The 17,831-nt window shown below is 35.9% G+C and overlaps 2 long non-coding RNA genes across 2 annotated transcripts; both read left to right on the forward strand.

Moving 5' to 3' along the window:
- The first annotated feature begins 2,298 nt into the window (after positions 1-2,298).
- On the forward strand, positions 2,299-11,031 carry LOC310730625. The gene is made up of 4 exons (XR_014534869.1): positions 2,299-2,386; positions 3,909-4,106; positions 8,534-8,733; positions 8,871-11,031. It is a non-coding gene; the product is annotated as an uncharacterized lncRNA (long non-coding RNA).
- Positions 11,032-13,910: 2,879 nt separating this feature from the next.
- Positions 13,911-16,787, forward strand: LOC310731707. Its single transcript, XR_014535280.1, has 4 exons — positions 13,911-14,075; positions 14,571-14,768; positions 15,314-15,531; positions 15,662-16,787. It is a non-coding gene; the product is annotated as an uncharacterized lncRNA (long non-coding RNA).
- The last annotated feature ends 1,044 nt before the right edge of the window (positions 16,788-17,831 follow it).

The following is a 17,831-nucleotide window of genomic DNA, read 5'->3' on the forward strand; positions in this document are numbered from 1 at the left end:
TCACTGATCCTGGAAAATGCTCATTAAACAATTTGAGGAGGTCTTCAAGAGCTGTTCCTTGATTCTCCAAATGAAGGACATCGGAAAAAAGCAGACTGTTCTCTGGAGATAGTTGCTTCTTTATAAAGGAGCTCTTCCTCTGACCCATCAGAAAAAAAAGCAGATCTATATCTAGAGGGGCATTTACAGAATGCACATCTCTGCCAAGGCGAGTGCCCTATCACCCATCACTTTCTAACAGTTCTTACATTATAATTCATTCCTTTTGTTTCAAACAGAAACTAATTTCAATATAATTACTGCATAGATGCAACTCATCGATGGTACACATAACCCATACAAAGCCACATTATTTATAAGACAATACTTGTGACACATTTGAGTTTGGACCTTGTTTCAGTTGAGGAATCTGAGGTGCTGGTTCCAAGTCAGTAGTATGGTCATGGTGTCCCCACAAACAATATCTGGCCTGTGTTGAATTATCTGTAGAATATACAGTAGTACAGTATGAGTGACAAATTCATATGCCTTTTCTACACAACATGGTCCATGTGCAACTCTCTACATTTTAATGACATAAGATAAAAATAAAATAAAGAAGTGTCCATAAGCCAAAGAGCAGTAACATCGGAAATAAATCAGTAGCAATACCCACAAGGAAACCAGCGGTGGAGCGCAGCAGCAAGAATTTCCATAAGAAACAGCAGTGAAGTCGAGAGCAAAGCAGCCGTGCCAGTAAGCAAATCCGCAGCAATGCCGTAAGCAAACCTTATTCCACAGTCGCTACCGGCTTGTTCATTAGGGACAAACTTACACTTATAAAGAACATTCTTATTCATTCTTTATCACTGCTTTATCTTTGTAAAGCTGCTTTGAGACAATGTTTATTTGTAAAAGCGCTATACAAATAAAAATGAATTAAATTTAATTCTACTGCTGCCAACATTTTCTTTTCCACAGTCATTTGTAGTCTCATAGGCATTGTACACAGGCAATGAATTTGTGTGCAAAAACAGCTGGATCATTGTTAGTCGGCCCACAATTAAGCCACACGACACATCTTGAAAAACTGCCAATGCATCCGGATATACTGAAACCGAATGGTTTATCATAAGCATCCACATGCCACTGATAGTTTGGTCCCATTCAGCGATCAGTATGTCGAACAAATCTATTATGTCTCCTTTGCTCTGTCCCAATTGGGTGAAGTTTTTGTAGCAACCGCATAACATCATGTTAAACACGCAACTTGTGTTTTTGCTGAAGTGCTAACCACGTTGTCCGTTAACCAAACAACTGTCCTGGTCCGTGCAGCTCTGCTCTTATAGCATTCCACACATTGTTTAATGGGGAATATTTTTGTCTTTGAAACATACCTGCATCCTTCAGGTTTGTTTTTAGAGGGCACAATCTTTATGTCATGATATGCTGTCAGCATCTGGAAAATCACTGCATATGAATGTGCTTCCTCAAGGTAGCATTTAATTAATTCCATTTCTCCTTGCTTTTCAATGTATACTTCTGCTATTTTCTTGTGTTTTTGGATTTGTTATTTTGTTTTCGGATTTGTTAATTTAAAAAGCACTTTTGTACGTCGCTCTGGATAAGGGCGTCTGCTAAATGCCGCAAATGTAAATGTAAACGTAATTTGTTTTTTTATTTGTTATTTTGGTTTTAGATTTGTTCATTTGTTTTTGCATTTGTTATTTTGGTTTCAGATTTGTTATTTTGGTTTCAGATTTGTTATTTTGTTTTTGGATTTGTTAGTGTTTTCTGGATTGTTCATGTTTTTTTTCGGATTTGTTATGTTTTGCACTTCTCTGCCACCATATTTAAGAAAACACAGATTTTTATTATATGGACTAAAATATACTTTAACATATATTTTGAACAAGAAAAAAGAAAGCAATATTTATTTGGAATGACACAAAGATGAGAAAATTGTGATTATTCGTGTGGGGGTTAATCTATTTAATATGGTTAGTATTATCAGTGCTGTAGTTTACTTATGTAATATTTGAGTTTATTTATTGATTTATATGGCTTCTGGGGGCCATGTATAGATTGTTGCCCCCCCCCCCCCCAAAAAAAAAAAAAAAAAAACGTATTGAAAAGCGTTTAAGTTTTTAATAATTACAACAAAGGCTTTCAAAGCTAGTGATAATATATCAATAAGTAAGATGTGATGAGAATTATAGCCGAATGTGTGTATTGTTTTTTTTCCCCTAAAACAATAGAAGAAGGTACTGTATGCAGTTTTGCTGAGTCATTGTGAGTCGAGTGACGTGTAATCGAAATCGAAAATGAAACTGTTTCTTGCGTACATACGCAGCTAATCTGTGCAGCAACTGTGTCTTAAATATCTCTCTATTCAAGATGTCGCGAGGTATGTAAAATCCTTATTAATTATTGTAGACCAATAATAAATCTATTTTTTGGTTAGTAATCTGGGTACCTTTATGCAGCATTTTAGTAAAAGGACAAATGAAAAAGTTTTTAATAATATTGTATAGTATAATTTGATCGTGTGTATCAAGTGTGTATCATTTTCAATGAAAATCTGAACTCCAAGGGGCACAATTAAATAAAGTGTACATTGTGTACAGTAACCCTTTTCCCTGTTCAGCTGCACCGGATACTGTTCCTAATGCAACACTCCCATATTATTTGTCTTCGACACGGCACTGAGTGTACAAGCTGTTGCATTTGTGTTGCTGGTTGTTGGGTCTTCTGTGTGACACGTGGAGACACGTGACAGTCCTGATATATAAATACATAAACAGAACAATATTACCTGAGTAATTTGATATCAGCATGTGAGATTTCGCTGGTTATAGAAGTACCTTTAGCCTTATGATCTACTGTTTACACAGTGTGTGTGTGTGTGTGTGTGTGTGTGTGTGTGTGTGTGTGTGTGTGTGTGTGTGTAATTTGTGAGACGGGTGATAAAGCTTGTTAGCAGTCTTAAAAGAAAGTCACAAGTCTTCCTTTAGAAGTACAAAACAGCACAACAATTCTAAAAGGCTCATACAAGCTAACTCAAAAATGTTTCAAGGTATTTTTATTTGTTTATGTTCATTCTAGCTTTTAAAAATTAGATTCCATTTGGCTGATTTTAGTAGAGTTTAAAAATTGTGTAATATTTCTGCATCATAATATGGAGTATTATATTTTAAAACCAAATAAAGCTTTGCTGCATATTGTTTTTGTGCGATAATGATTTCATTTCCTTTCATGTGGTACTATTTACCCACATTCAGACCACAAAGCAAAATAAAAAAGCAAATCCAGAATTGCGTCATAGACATTATTGTTTGCATTGCATTTTACAGTCATTTTATAGCAGAAGTTCTCTGTTTATGATCCAGAAACTGAAATACTATTTGTGCCAAAATATAACAAATAAAGACAACAGTTCAGATGAACAGTTCCTATCAGACAGCATAAACAACAAACATTTTGTGTGAAGATAAATTAATATTTTTAAATCAAAATGTACTATATTATTTACTTGACTTATTCCTATAACCTGTTAAGGTGTGTTGGGAATATAATACTACTACTACTACTACTACTACTACTACTACTACTAATAATAATAATAATAATAATAATAATAATAATAATGAGAGTTGATTAAGCACTTGGAATCTTCCTCATTTATATTTGTTTTTATTTAACATACAGACTTATACACAATATACAGTATAACTTTCTTTTTGGATGCAGATACAGGATATATGATGAAAGAATGTATAATGTGATGTCTGAGGTTAAAGATTGACTGCAAATGGTCATAATGCAATCACTAATTCTTTCTGTTTTTTCAACCACTGATTCAATGTTACTCATACACTGACAGTAATCAAACAACATTTTGACTAAAATGTGTGTCATTTTGTTTCCAGGATCAAAAACACTGGTGTTCGTAATGAATGAAAGTGGGAAATCCTTGGCTGTCCAACATGAGTTTATGAAGCGTCTTAAAAAACGCATTAAGCTTCAACAAGTGAATTCAGTGGATCTGTGTCATGTCATCATCGCTTTTGTTACAGTTGTGACTCGAGTTGGAACAGACATTGAAGCTGCTCTTAAAAACATTCCAAGTAAGAAATTCAGCTAACCAATATGCCATATTCAATATTACTCACTACTGTTATTTTATCAATAAAGTAGTCCAAATAGAGGCATATACCAGCATATGTTCCCATATTTAGGTGAAATACAGTTTTGGACATTGTATCCGGCATTGCAGTATGCAGTTTGAAACATAGCTTTAAGCAATATTCTAAATGAGGTGTAAACAGACATGAATGTTGGAATAAAAACAGTAACAGTTTTATTTGGAGGGAAAATATTCAAGATATACATGACATACCGGGGGAGCTGGACATGGATAGGGTCATAAGCTGGATAGGGTTGGACATGACAGCCTTGATCGGGACTTGGGGACTTCTCCTGCCACTGTCTGATATACTTGTCCAAGTCAGCAAATGCAGAGCTTACAAAAATAAAATAAAAACAACAATGGGAAGGAAGGGCTAGGCTGAGGTCCGGCAACCCATGGGTCTGCAGATGAATACAGCTCTTCAGCCACCCTGCTGTGGTTCCCTGCAGCCTTGACAAAATAACTTGTAAATAAAGATTTTTTTTTTTTATATTAATTTTATTTTATGTTACACAGTGAACAGTGTTTCAGATGGAACCAACCTTTATCTTGGTGTTCGAGATAACGTAAAAAAGTTTTAATATTTTATTGATCAAACCATAAGTGTCTGACTGTCTACTTTCCACACCTTGGCCCATGAGTAGCTGATATTGAGGTCCAGACCCTTGCTTTTGTAAGCTAACTGTGAAAAAATATCTAAAAGAAGAAAAAATCTCAAAAGAAAACAGACAGTTTACTTTTGCATGGACAGATTTATTTGCTTTTACTGGCATTTATGCTACCCTACTGGCATGCGTGATATGTAGTGAGAAATTGCCAAACAACAAAAAAGTAACGTAAACAACATTTCTAAATAAAGCACAAATACAATAGAAATCACACTAGGCAACTACATTACACCTGTTAAAACAATTTGTGTTATATTTATTTAAATATCAAGTATGTTTTGCGGCTCCAGGCAAATTATATTTGGTAGGAGAGGGGGCCAAAATGGCTCTTTTGCTCACAAAGGTTGCAGACCCCTGGGCTACGCTAAGCCTAGGAAACTGGAATAAGAAAACAAGATGACATATTCCAAGTCAAAGGAAAAATCACTTACTTACATTATCTAAGAAGAAGCTTAAGTAATGTAACTGGGATAATGGCAGTAACAACAAAGACAAAATTAAAAAATGTACACTATGGTGTGCTCTGGAGGCCTAGAGAGGAATAGTCAGAGACAAAAATAACAAGGGGTGACCTCTGATGGTCTGGATGAATTAATCCAAGATATCTACGATATCCTGTTATGAAAGCAACAACGGTCCAGAATCATCAATGGGTCCTTAGCATCTGGCTATGTGCCAACTACCTTCAAGCAAGCAAGGGTCATTCCCATCTTAAAGAAACCTGCTCTGGACCCATCAGGCATCGACAACTACAGACCGGTATCACTATTCTCCTTTCTTTCTAAATCTCTGGAAAGCACTGTTTTTAACCAACTGTCTGTCTATCTCTCACAGAACAACCTCTGAACCAGTCTGGGTTCAAAGCGGCACATTCCACAAAGACGGCCCCTTTTAGCTGTTTCTGAGAAACTGCATGCTGCTCGATCAGCCAAGCTGTCATCTGTACTTAACTTCCTTGACCTTTCAGCAGCATTTAAAACAGTCAACCACAAGACTCTCTTGTCCACCCTCAAGAGCCTCGGTATCCGTGGAACAGCATGGGAATGGTTTGCTTCCTACCTGGAAGGTCGCTCATACGAGGTAACATGGAGGGGATCCATATCTGCCCCATGCAGACTTACCACTGGTGTCCCTCTGATGGTCTGGATGAATTAATCCAAGATATCTACGATATCACTGGTGTCAGCACTTTATCCACTCCTTTTCTTCCTCTATACCCACTCCATTGGTGAAGTCATATTCTCACATGGGTTTTCTTACCACTGCTATACCGATGACACTCAACAAATCTTTTCTTTCCCTTTATCAGATAACACAGCTTCCGCTCGGATCTCGGCATGCTTGACAGACATATCTTTATGAATGAGTGATCATCAACTAAAATCAACCCCAGTAAAACAGAACTGCTTGTCATTCCAGGTGATTCATCTCCAGGTCAAGATCTCCGAATAACTCTTCATGACTCTCTGCTCTCCCTTCAGCCACTGCTCTGGGGTAACTATGAACAATTAACTGTCCTTCTTCCCACATGTTGCTCGTTCCGGTCGATTTCTTCTCTACAACATCCAAAGAATTCAACCATTTCTGTCCACACAGGCTGCCCAGGTGCTTGTTCAGTCTCTTGTCATCTCAAGACTCGATTACTGCAGCTCTCTGCCGGCAGGTCTTTCCCTGAATGCTATTTGTCCACTGCAAATTATCCAAACCACAGCTGCATGACTTGTGTTCAATCTGCCCAAATTCGCCCACACTACCCAACTGCTGCGCTTCCTTCACTGGCTTCCAGTAGCTGCACGTATCCAATTTAAATCACTGATGCTTGCCTACAAGGCCAAAAATGGACCAGCACCATCTTACCTCAGAGACCTCATCACATCTCACACTGCACCACATTGTTTGAGATCCTCCAGCACTGCTCGACTGGTACCACCTTCTCTCAGAATGAGAGGTAAGTATACTTCAAGGCTCTTCTCTGTTCTGGCACCAAGGTGGTGGAATGAACTTCCCCTAGATGTCCGTACAGCGGAGTCCCTGCCTATCTTCAAGCAATGATTGAAGACCTACCTCTTCCTGAAAAACTTAAATTAGCACTTTTCCAGTTTGCTTTGTAGAATTCAAGAGTTATATTTATATTAAGTTTGTGTACCAGTGTAGATTTATTCATTGCTAGAGACTCAAAGCACTTTTGTACGTCGCTCTGGATAAGGGCGTCTGCTAAATGCCGCTAATGTCAAGTCAAGTCAAGTCAACAGACATTGTCTCAAAGCAGCTTTACAGAAATCAACAGTCAAGGTGAACGGTGTGCATTTATCCCTGATGAGCAAGCTGTGGCGACTGTGGCAAGGAAAAACTTCCTTAGATGTCATGAGGAAGAAACCTTGAGAGGAACCAGACTCAAAAGGGGAACTTATCCTCATTTGGGTGACATCAATTTGATCATAAATCTTTCAACAATACAGAACACTGGAGAGTGAGAACTAACATGAGCACTGGAGTATAAGATTATAAGTAATGATCTTTCTACAGTCTTATACAGTCTTTAGGTTATAAAACTAGGAGCTACTGAGCTCAACATTTGTGATCATCACAGATCCAGCATCAGCTTCTCCATGCCAGAGCCTTTAACACATTTCAGGAGGTCCAATGTCAAAACTCCACACATGTAGTGGGATCCAATTGGCACTGGTACGTCTCTAGATGGTTCGTGATGTTTGTGAGTTCAGCATCTAATTCTTCAAAGGTCCATAATCTTCATGAGGTGGGACGCGACTGGAGCTGGCCAACCTCAGGATGCCTCGGGATGAGGAGAGAAAGAGAAGCAGTGGAGAGAAATTAGCATAGCTGCTGTTCATGATTATTAACAGCACAATTTAATAATGTACATGTGATCAGATGTTCTGGAGAACAAGGTTATGATGTGAGACGAATGTTATGTGTAGGCTTTGCTAAAAAGATATGTTTTTTAATCTGCACTTAAACTGGGAGAGTGTGTCTGAGCCCCGAACACAATGTAAATGTAAATGGGTGCAACAAATACACTATTTCATGTAAATATTTTACATTCCCTTAAAACCTGAGAGTTGTCTACTAACCAATCCTTCTTATAAACTCACACCACCACCACAGTGCAAATATCAACACTGACTACATAGTACACACACACATACGATGGAAATACCAACATGGATCTACCTCTGCAGGTATTTACACAAAACTTTCTATGATGTTTACTTTGCACACTGCCAAATTTGAACATACACATACTTCTTGCATTTGCACTAATAACTTTTTCCATTTGTAATTTATGTCTTTTGTCTTGTTTTCTTGCATCCTAAATTTGTCATAGGCTGCTTGGATGATTCACAGAGTAAGAATTTAAATGTATGGATGTGTATGTATGGAAATGTACATGGAAGTCTTTTCACAAAAATTTTCAACAATAACAGTTTATTATGAAAATTTAATTAGAAAAGAAGGAAAATAATTTTGACTTGAATAATAATATAAAATTAAAGCCAGAAGAACCAATCTTTCATTGTGCATTAATGTCAGTTTAAATAATCTCATGTCAGCCTCAGGCCTGCCTTGGGATATAATACAACAATATATTAACATAGTATTATCCTCTCTTTCTCTCTCTCTCTCTCTCTCTCTCTCTCTCTCTCTCTCTCTCTCTCTCTCTCTCTCTCTCTCACAGCAATTCGTCCTGTTGTCCTCATTGTGCTCCACCACACGTTTGATAAAAATTACCTTGCTCCAGATAGCAACGTTTGTGTAAATAGGGATGATGCATTTGCTGCAGACTTGTGCTGGTATGAAGACATTGGACTGCTAAGATGCTTGGCTAATGATGTGGCACTGAAAACCATCACTGAGTATCTATCACCCAATATCCCAGTAGGTGTTGAACACACAGTTCTAACTAGGTCAATTTTCTTCAATTAAAATGGCTCAACGATTGTCTAATTAGAGTATTCTCTTGATTTGTTTGGAGTGACATTTGTGTTTCATTGTACTTTCCGTTTTTCCAACAGCTTATACCAGTCCATCCACAACCACGGAGAAGAATTTGGATCCTTGTGGTTGTCTTTATTTTATTGGTTGTTTTGTTAACTGTTTTATTTATTTATTTTCTAATTCAGCCAAGGGAAGGACAAAATGGCACTCCAACTACATTGATACCTTTAACTGTAAGCACAAAACAGCCAAACACAACTGCAATTACATGGAGGCCTAACATAACTGTAACTACACAACAGCTAACATAACTGCAGCTACACAGAGGCCTAACATAAATAACTAAACAGTAGCCTTACATAGCTGTTACTACATAACTGCTTAACAAAACTGTAACTGCCCCACAGCCTAAAATAACAAATACCTAACTGCATAAAATAACAGTACCTACACAGTTCTAGCATAAGTGTAATTACACAGCAACCTAACATAAGTGTGACTAACATAACATAATAGCAGTGTCGGACATCAGTGTCAGCAAGACCTTCTCTGCTGACCTATACTGTATCAAAATCACTGACTTACATTTTAATATATTTTTGTCCATGAATATAATTTCATAGCTTTTCTCTCAGATGTGCTGCTTCCAGGAGTATCTGTTTATATCGTTTAAGAGTTTCCATTCAATCATATTTCAGCAAACACGTGTTGCCAGAGTCAAAGGAATCTGCTGTGAGGTCTTTAGAATCAACAGTGCTGGAGCCTGTAGATAAGAATGGATATGGCTTGAAGGCTGTTGCCTAATCAGAGTTCAAGTTCGCTACATTGGGGCGCATCGAGCAGGCATACAATAACTTCAGCATTTCCGTGTCCTGTGAATTGAATAGTCAGACAGCAAATTAGCAGTAGTGGGCCGTGCATTTGGTACATCGGCCTTCAGTGGGGTCTTGCCCAACTTAATCCACCTTTTAACACCACCACCACTATCATGTTGCAAATATAGAAACCATCGATACTATACAAAAACACAATATAACAACGCATGGCATTACAGAGAGAGAGGCATAGGGAGGGTGAATACCATTTTTACTGGAGCAGTTCAGAATCAATATTTGTCTAATAACATGACAAAAACATAAAAGATGTTAATAAAATACAACCTACTGACCAGCTAAGCATACTCATAATTTGCACCGCTCCTTAAAAGCTGTAAGCCAGTGGTACGGCTCATTTTCACATTTCAACTTGGCTGTAACAGGTTCCCTCTGACCAACCAATCAGAGGACGGAAAAATGCTGACGCTATTCTGGCCAGCTAGCTGGCCCTGTGAGGCCAATTTTGAAATCTGATTGGTTAAAGAAACAGACCAATTGCTAATAGAGACTAAGGTAAAAAAGGCCAGCAGTACAGACTTCGGAATACCCGGGCAGATTAGATTGACATGGCAGCACATAGAGTTTGAAATCTGATTTAACAAAAAATCTAACATCCACATACACGTACTGGAAGCAGTGCAGCCAAGAGAAATGCTACAAAATGAAGAACATAAACTGTTGGGAATAGATAATTACAATTTCATGGAACAAATATTAGAATTTAGGTTGTAAATGTAGGTCAGTGCTTCTGATAGTGTTTAGGCCAGCAGAGAAGGCTTTGCTGGCCCTGACGGCCCACCACTGCAAACTAGTCAGAGCTCACAAGCTGCACCTGTAGCAAACTGCACATTCTCAAATATATTCATGTATACTTAATAACTTTTTTTTTTTTTCTTTCACAATGGCTGACAGAGGAGAAGAAGTTGATGTGGTCACATATAGTTACAAGGCCATTTTCAGATATTAAATTTTTTTTAAATATAAAACTTAGTTATTGATTCTGAAATTGTTTATGCCAGCAAAGAAGGACTTGCTGGCCCTGACCGCCATCAATGCTGTTGCTACACAAAGAGCTAACATTAATTCCATATGGAAGCTTAGTTTTAACTACACAAAACCTACAAACATACAAATAACATAGCATATTAAATTGCTGGAGTTTTGGGGAAGAAATGTTGTCCCATTTGCATCTGATACAAGAATGTTGAAACAAAATAAACCGAAATCTGTATTCCAAGATTTTATGAATGTTTCTAATCAATTAAATGCTTTAGTTGTGATTATTGAAATGAAATTAAATGTGCTTAAATTAAAATGTAATCTGTTGTTCAAATAAAACTAATAAAATAAAGGCAAACCTATGTATAACTGTTTCATTATAAGATGTAATCTCACAAATATTATAATAAATTTTCGAAAAACATCACAGTATTAATTTCATTCATTATCACAATAAAAATATTGTAAAGGATACTTTTATAAGTAAAACCTGAAATGGTTATAAATGTTTTCTATAGACAAAGAACTGTGCTATGTCAGTTAATTTTAAAATGGGGTTTCCATTTTTTCTAGTAGTAAAATGTTATACTTTTTAAAACTTTAACTTTCACTTTAAATGATTTAACATGTTTAGCAGACATGTTTACCAGGGTTAGAACCTGTATTGACTGCATGTGAGATGTGCTTTCTAGCAGAAAAAGGGAAAAATGCAGAAGAAAAATTGTAGAAACTTTTAAACAATCTAATCTAAAAACCCCGGTCAGGGAACAAACCTCAGCCACTTTCAGTGCCTGTCCTAAGCCCGGATAAATAGGGAGGGTTGCGTTAGTAGGGGCATCTGGCGTAAAAACAAGTGCCAAATAAAACGTGCGGAGGATCCGCTATGGCGACCCCTAATGGGAGAAGCCGAAAGAAAGTTTTTTTAATCTAAAAACCTAAAAATCTTTTTTGAGAAAAATAAGCTACAAAATAACAAACTAAAGATGCAAAGTATTTGGACAGATAGTGAAACAAAAAAAAAGCAGGGGTAGGCAATACAAAGCCAAGCCAGGAACAGACATAAGCTGCAACTAATATAAACTGGGGCTTATGGTGCAGAGGTGGACACAATAGTAACTAATTAGGTTCACTGGGACACAATTGTGAAATCTGCTGAAGCATTAAAGGAAATACATGCTTAGAGGCTGTGGATGTTTTCACTGTAGCATAGTAGCTACAGCTATCCAACCAGCTAAACTCTTTCTGCAAACTTATGACTCGAGTTATAGCTTAGGTTAGAAGTTTTGAAATGGCCAGAATAAAACAATGGCTATTTAGTGTTATGTAAAAAAAAAATAATAATTAAAATAAAAAATCATGAATTACGAAAATAAAGTCAGAGCACTATGAAAATAAAGTCATAGTAGCACAGGATGAAGTGATGGCATGCCGGTGTCACACCAAATTCTGATCAGATATCTGTTGTTAATCTAGCCACTGTACTAAAATGGAACCTGGAATTGTTTTGTTGGTTGCTATGAATTTGCTCAGGTGCTCAGCACTAGCAGTGTTAGCACCTGTCTGTAGCTGAGCATACTGTCTTTGTACACAATTCTAAAAACCTCTAATTTAGTTTTTACTTCAATTTTTTCAGGTGTTTTTTTTCACCTTTTTAAATCAGATGGGGGCAACAGCGTCTAATGTGCTAGTAAGGATAGTGTTTATGTTTTTAGGCTTTTTGTCAAGATCATTAGTAAGGTTTAGTTTAGTAAGATGTTAAGACAGATCAGGCAGGTTGTCCTTAATGGTCAGAGCATTAGTCTTACCAAGTCAATAATGTGGTGAGACACAGCTAATCTGCTCTACCGGTAGTGTGTACAGTATGAGATAATGGTCTGTGATATCATCACCTTGAGGTAAAATATCTATATCAGTGACATCTGCTCAGTGGGATATTATTAAGTTTAGTGTTGATTAAAATTATGAGGCAGTCAAGTGATGTTTTATTTAACTTCAAAAGAGTTTAGAAAGGCCACAAATGATATTAATAGGGCATATTTGTATCATCTACATGAATATTAAAATCTCCTACAAACAGCACTATCAAAACTGACCAAGAGTTCAGAAAGAAAATTAGCAAACTCTTGGAGAAATACATGGGCCCTGTGGGTCTATACACAATGGCTAGCCCAAGAGACAGTAGGGGTTTCTTTGTATGTCGGAAAATACAACATGAAGAACAAACACTTCGAATGATTTAAATCTGAATCCCTGACTAATATTAATGTATCTTGCTCTTTAATGGCCGTATTCTATATTACTCTGCTTGCATCTTTGCAACCAACATAGTGCTTATAATAGCGGGTAGAGTTAAGATAAACTGTGTGAGGCAATGCAATCTACACTAGTGGTAGACGGGCTAAAAAGCTACAAGCACAACAATTCAGTAAGATAAAAGACAATAGTTCATGATTATTTAAAAGGAAAAAGGATAGAAAACTGTAAAGTTTAAAGTATGGAAAGTTAAAAACAGGAAGCTCAGCCATGTTCTGTTTTCATGTAACCCCGGTGTGCCCGGTGGGATCGTACAAAATTATACTCTACTGTCATTAATATCAAATAATGAAATGAATGGAAAAAAACTTAAAGTGACAAACTGAATTAAACTGATGATAAAAGTAATATGCAATTTACAAAAGAATTGGCTACTGGAGTCCAATAACAAATCTAGCTAAATATATAGCTAAATATAGCCGAATAAGTGCAATGGATATTTTCTTAAACAAGGCTAAAAATCCATTTTGAATCCGTTTAGAAAATACATTTTTCTTATTTGTTATGGTACCTATGGACCATATGGACCTATGCTAAGTGTAGTACAATGCTAAATAAGACAAGAATATACTAGTGTCTAAATATGCATACATTTAGATAACAGATATTGAAATAAATAATTAGTATCAATAATAACATAAATGACATCAATTATTATTCCCTGTATGTAATCAATTATAAATTTGGTGAATGTTGTATATACAAAAATATTGCTATATTTGTGTTTGTTACATTGGCAGATTTTTGCAACAAAAAGCATAAGAACAGAACAAAAAGGTTTGTAATACAGTATAGTATTGTGTAGTATAGTTTGATCATGTTTCTAATTGCAATTCATGACAAATCTGAGCTCAAATCAAAACAAATTTGACATGGACAAAGGCAAGAAAGACAAAGACAATGTGTGTGTGTGTGTGTGTGTGTGTGTGTGTGTGTGTGTGTGTGTGTGTGTGTGTGTGTGTATAAACAAAAGTGAAACTGGTGCTTACAGTATGCCTGTTAGCATTCTTCAGGGAAAGTCTCCTTGAAAGAGAGAAGCACAAGACCACAACAATTCTGAAAGGCTCGTACAGGCTACCATAAAAATGTTACAAGGTTTGTTCATTTCTTTCTTTCATGTTTATCATAAATAAGATAATCAGACTACAGCTATGAATAATTTATTGATTTCTGATAATGTGTTTTACTGTCACTTTATAACAGAAGTTCTGAGTTTTTTTATCTGGGAAGTGTAATTCTATTTGTGACAAAATATAAGAAATTAGGAAAACAGTTCAGATGAAATGTTCAGATAAGCACAAACAAAAATTCAATGTGAACAGAAATTCACATTTTACATTCAGAATTTTCTATATTCATTATTAAAATTATTGATTGCATATATAACCCATTGAGAATTGCTGAAGAGTTTGGAAACTATTTATTTTCTTATGACAATTATTTTGTTCAAAATGAAAGGTTATACATTTTAACTGCAGATACAAAATAAATATATCATCCAATGACTGCAAAGATAAAGATTGACTGCAACTAATAAGTTGACAGTATTGAAAACACATTTCGACTAAATGTGTGTCATTTTGTCTCCAGGATCAAAAAATATGGTGTTCTTAATGAATGAAAGTGGGAAATCCTTGGATGCACAACATGAGTTTATAGAGCTTCTAAAAAAACACATCAGGTTTCAACAAGTAAATTCAGCAAATGAATGTGATGCCATCATCGCTTTTGTTCCAGTTATGTCTCGAGCTGGAACAGACATTGAAGCTGCTCTTAAAAACATTCCAAGTAAGACATTTTCTCAGTTAACCAAAATGTCATATTCAATATCACTCACTACTGTTTTAAATAAAATAGACAGAATAGAATGCCAGCATCTGTTCCCATATTTAGGTCAAATACAGTTCTGAGATTGTATCTGGAATTGCACTATGCAGTTTGGAACATAGCTTTGCACAATATATTTATTGAGGCATAAGCAATCTTATTTGCATTTTGTGTTTATTTAAATAACATAAAACAATGGGTGCGTCAAAGACATTTTGACTAGTATTTTCAGACTTTTGCATCTGCACTGTATATATTTAAATAATTGCACTAAATCAATATTCATAATTATATAAAAATCAAAACAACTAATATTTCATTTTAAATGAATGGCAGTTTACAAATCTTATGGCTGACCATTTTATTTTCCCACCTTAGATCTGATGGTTACTGAGCAAATCGTGTCATAACACAGCAACATATTAACTCTCTCTCTCTCTCTCTCTCTCTCTCTCTCTCTCTCTCTCTCTTTCTCTTTTTTTTTTTTTACTCTCTTACTTTCCCAGCAACTTATCCTGTTGTCCTAGTTGCACTTCATCACACATTTGATGAAAATTACGTTGCTCCTGAGAGCAAAATTTGTGTAAATAGGAATGGTGTATTTGCTGGAGACTTGCTCTGGTATGAAGATTTTGGACTGCTGAGATGCTTGGCCAATAATAAGGCACTGGAATCCATCGCTAAACATCTATCACCCAATATCTCGGAAGGTCTTGGAAACATAGTAAGTTAATTAGTAGTCAATTTCCTTGATTTAAAATTATATTATTTATTATATTATCTGAGTATTCTTCTCTTCATTTATGTTTAGAGTGACTTTTTGTGTTTCATTGTACTTTCCTGTTTTCCCACAGCTTATACCAGTTAATCCACGACCACGGAGAAGAATTCGGATCTGTGTGGCTGTTTTTGTTTTGGCTGTTTTGTTGACTGTTTGTATTTACTTTCTAGTTATTTCCAGGGAAGGCCAAAATGGCACTCCAACTACATTTATACCTATACCTTTATCTACACAACAGACAAACACAACTGCAACTACACAACAGCCTAACATAACTGCAGCTACACAGGGGCCTAACTTAATCAGCTCAAAAATAGCCTAACATAGCTGTTACTTCATAAATGCTAACAACTGTAACTGCATTGCAGCCTTGCATGGCTTTAACTATCCAACAGCATAAAATATTACTGTGCATCTTAATATAGCAGTAAATACACAGAGACCTAATATAACTAACTACACATCAGCCTTATGTTAGCAGCCTGTAATTATGTGGATGCTTAACATTAAGCAGTCTAACATTACTGTAACTACATGGAGGCTTAACATAACTTTAACTACACAGGATCTTAACATAAGTGTGATTATATGTATCTAAAATAACATTAACTACAAATCAGCCTCATATAGCTGTAACTACACAGCAGAATAGTATACATGTAGCTGTAATTATGTGGATGCTTAACATTAACTGTAACTGCGTACAACAGTAACACAACAGCCTAACATAATATTATTGCACAGAAGCCTAATATAATTATAACTACACACCAGCCTAATATTACTGTAACTTCATGATGACTTAACATAACAGTTACCATAGAACAGTGGTGGACAAAGTACACAAACCATGTAGAGATACAGTAGGTAAAATATTACTTAATTAAAAGTGCTGCCTTTAAACCTTCACTTGAGTAATATTACAAAAGTGAAAGCCTTTAAATACACTTAATAATGCAAAATACATTACTATGATTTATTATGGCTATAATGTCCTATTATCATTTTTGTCAAAAGACTCTAGCTTACCCAACTCAGTTTATGTGAAAAGTCTCTAATGTTACTCATTGCACACACATCTATTAATAGAATGATGTTAATGATTCAAACACTGATTGAAATGTAATAAAATTGTCATGAGTCCATAACCAACTACTGCAAAGAAATTGTGCATATTAAAGCCACAAGTGTTACAACAATTTAGAGTCAGACGTTTCATCCATCATTTTTTCCCTCTTAAAATGTTCTGCTTGCTGTTGAACTGACGCTGAACTGTATATTCGTGCTAAAAGATACCACCAAGCGGCAATCAAAACAAGTTAACCTTTTATCCTTCGGCACAGATTTTAAGACTTACAGCTGAAAATTCATTCATTCATTCATTCATTTTCTCCCGCTTATCCGTAATTCGGGTCGCGGGGGCAGCAGTCTAAGCAGACCCCCGCCTTCGACTGTTGCCCAATCCTCACAGCACCGTCTCTTACGGTCCCTCCTGCAGGTGGTGAGCCCACGGGAAGACAGCTGAAAATGCCCTACCTAATTTCAAATGTTAGCAGTTCCTGATAAAAGTGGCTACATACACAATTTAAATATCTTTAAAAAGAAGACACTTTGAACTTTACTGTCCATTATTCAAAGTTGATATGTATAAAAAGTTATAGATGATGAAGTACCATGAAAAAAATTTTCTACCCTGATTGGTGACTTGATGCTTGTTTGACCCACTCATTAATAAAAAGGAATGACAAATTTTGCAAAATGTATGTAAAAAGTGAGTAAAAAGTAAGTCTCCCCAAATAGAAATACTTCAGAAAAGTATAGATACACAAAAAAGCTACCTACTGTAAGTACAGTAACAAATTACATTTACTTTGTTGATGTAAATGCCACAGAGCTTCCTAATCTACTAGTAAATACAGGCAGACCAAGTATAATTGTCCACACAGTAGCCTAATATAGCTGTAATTATTTGTATGTTGAACATAACTGACACTACACATAGCAGTATTAGATAGATAGATAGATAGATAGATAGATAGATAGATAGATAGATAGATAGATAGATAGATAGATAGATAGATAGATAGATAGATAGATAGATAGATAGATAGAACTTACATTACATACAGTAACAGAATAACATCTACTAACTAACAACATAGCAGAATAAAAAATGTATCTGCACAGCAATGTAACTGTAACTACATGTTGGCCTAACATACTGTAACTGTAACTACACAAAA

Source organism: Silurus aristotelis (assembly GCF_946808225.1).
Source record: "Silurus aristotelis genome assembly, chromosome: 9".
Taxonomy (NCBI): domain Eukaryota; kingdom Metazoa; phylum Chordata; class Actinopteri; order Siluriformes; family Siluridae; genus Silurus; species Silurus aristotelis.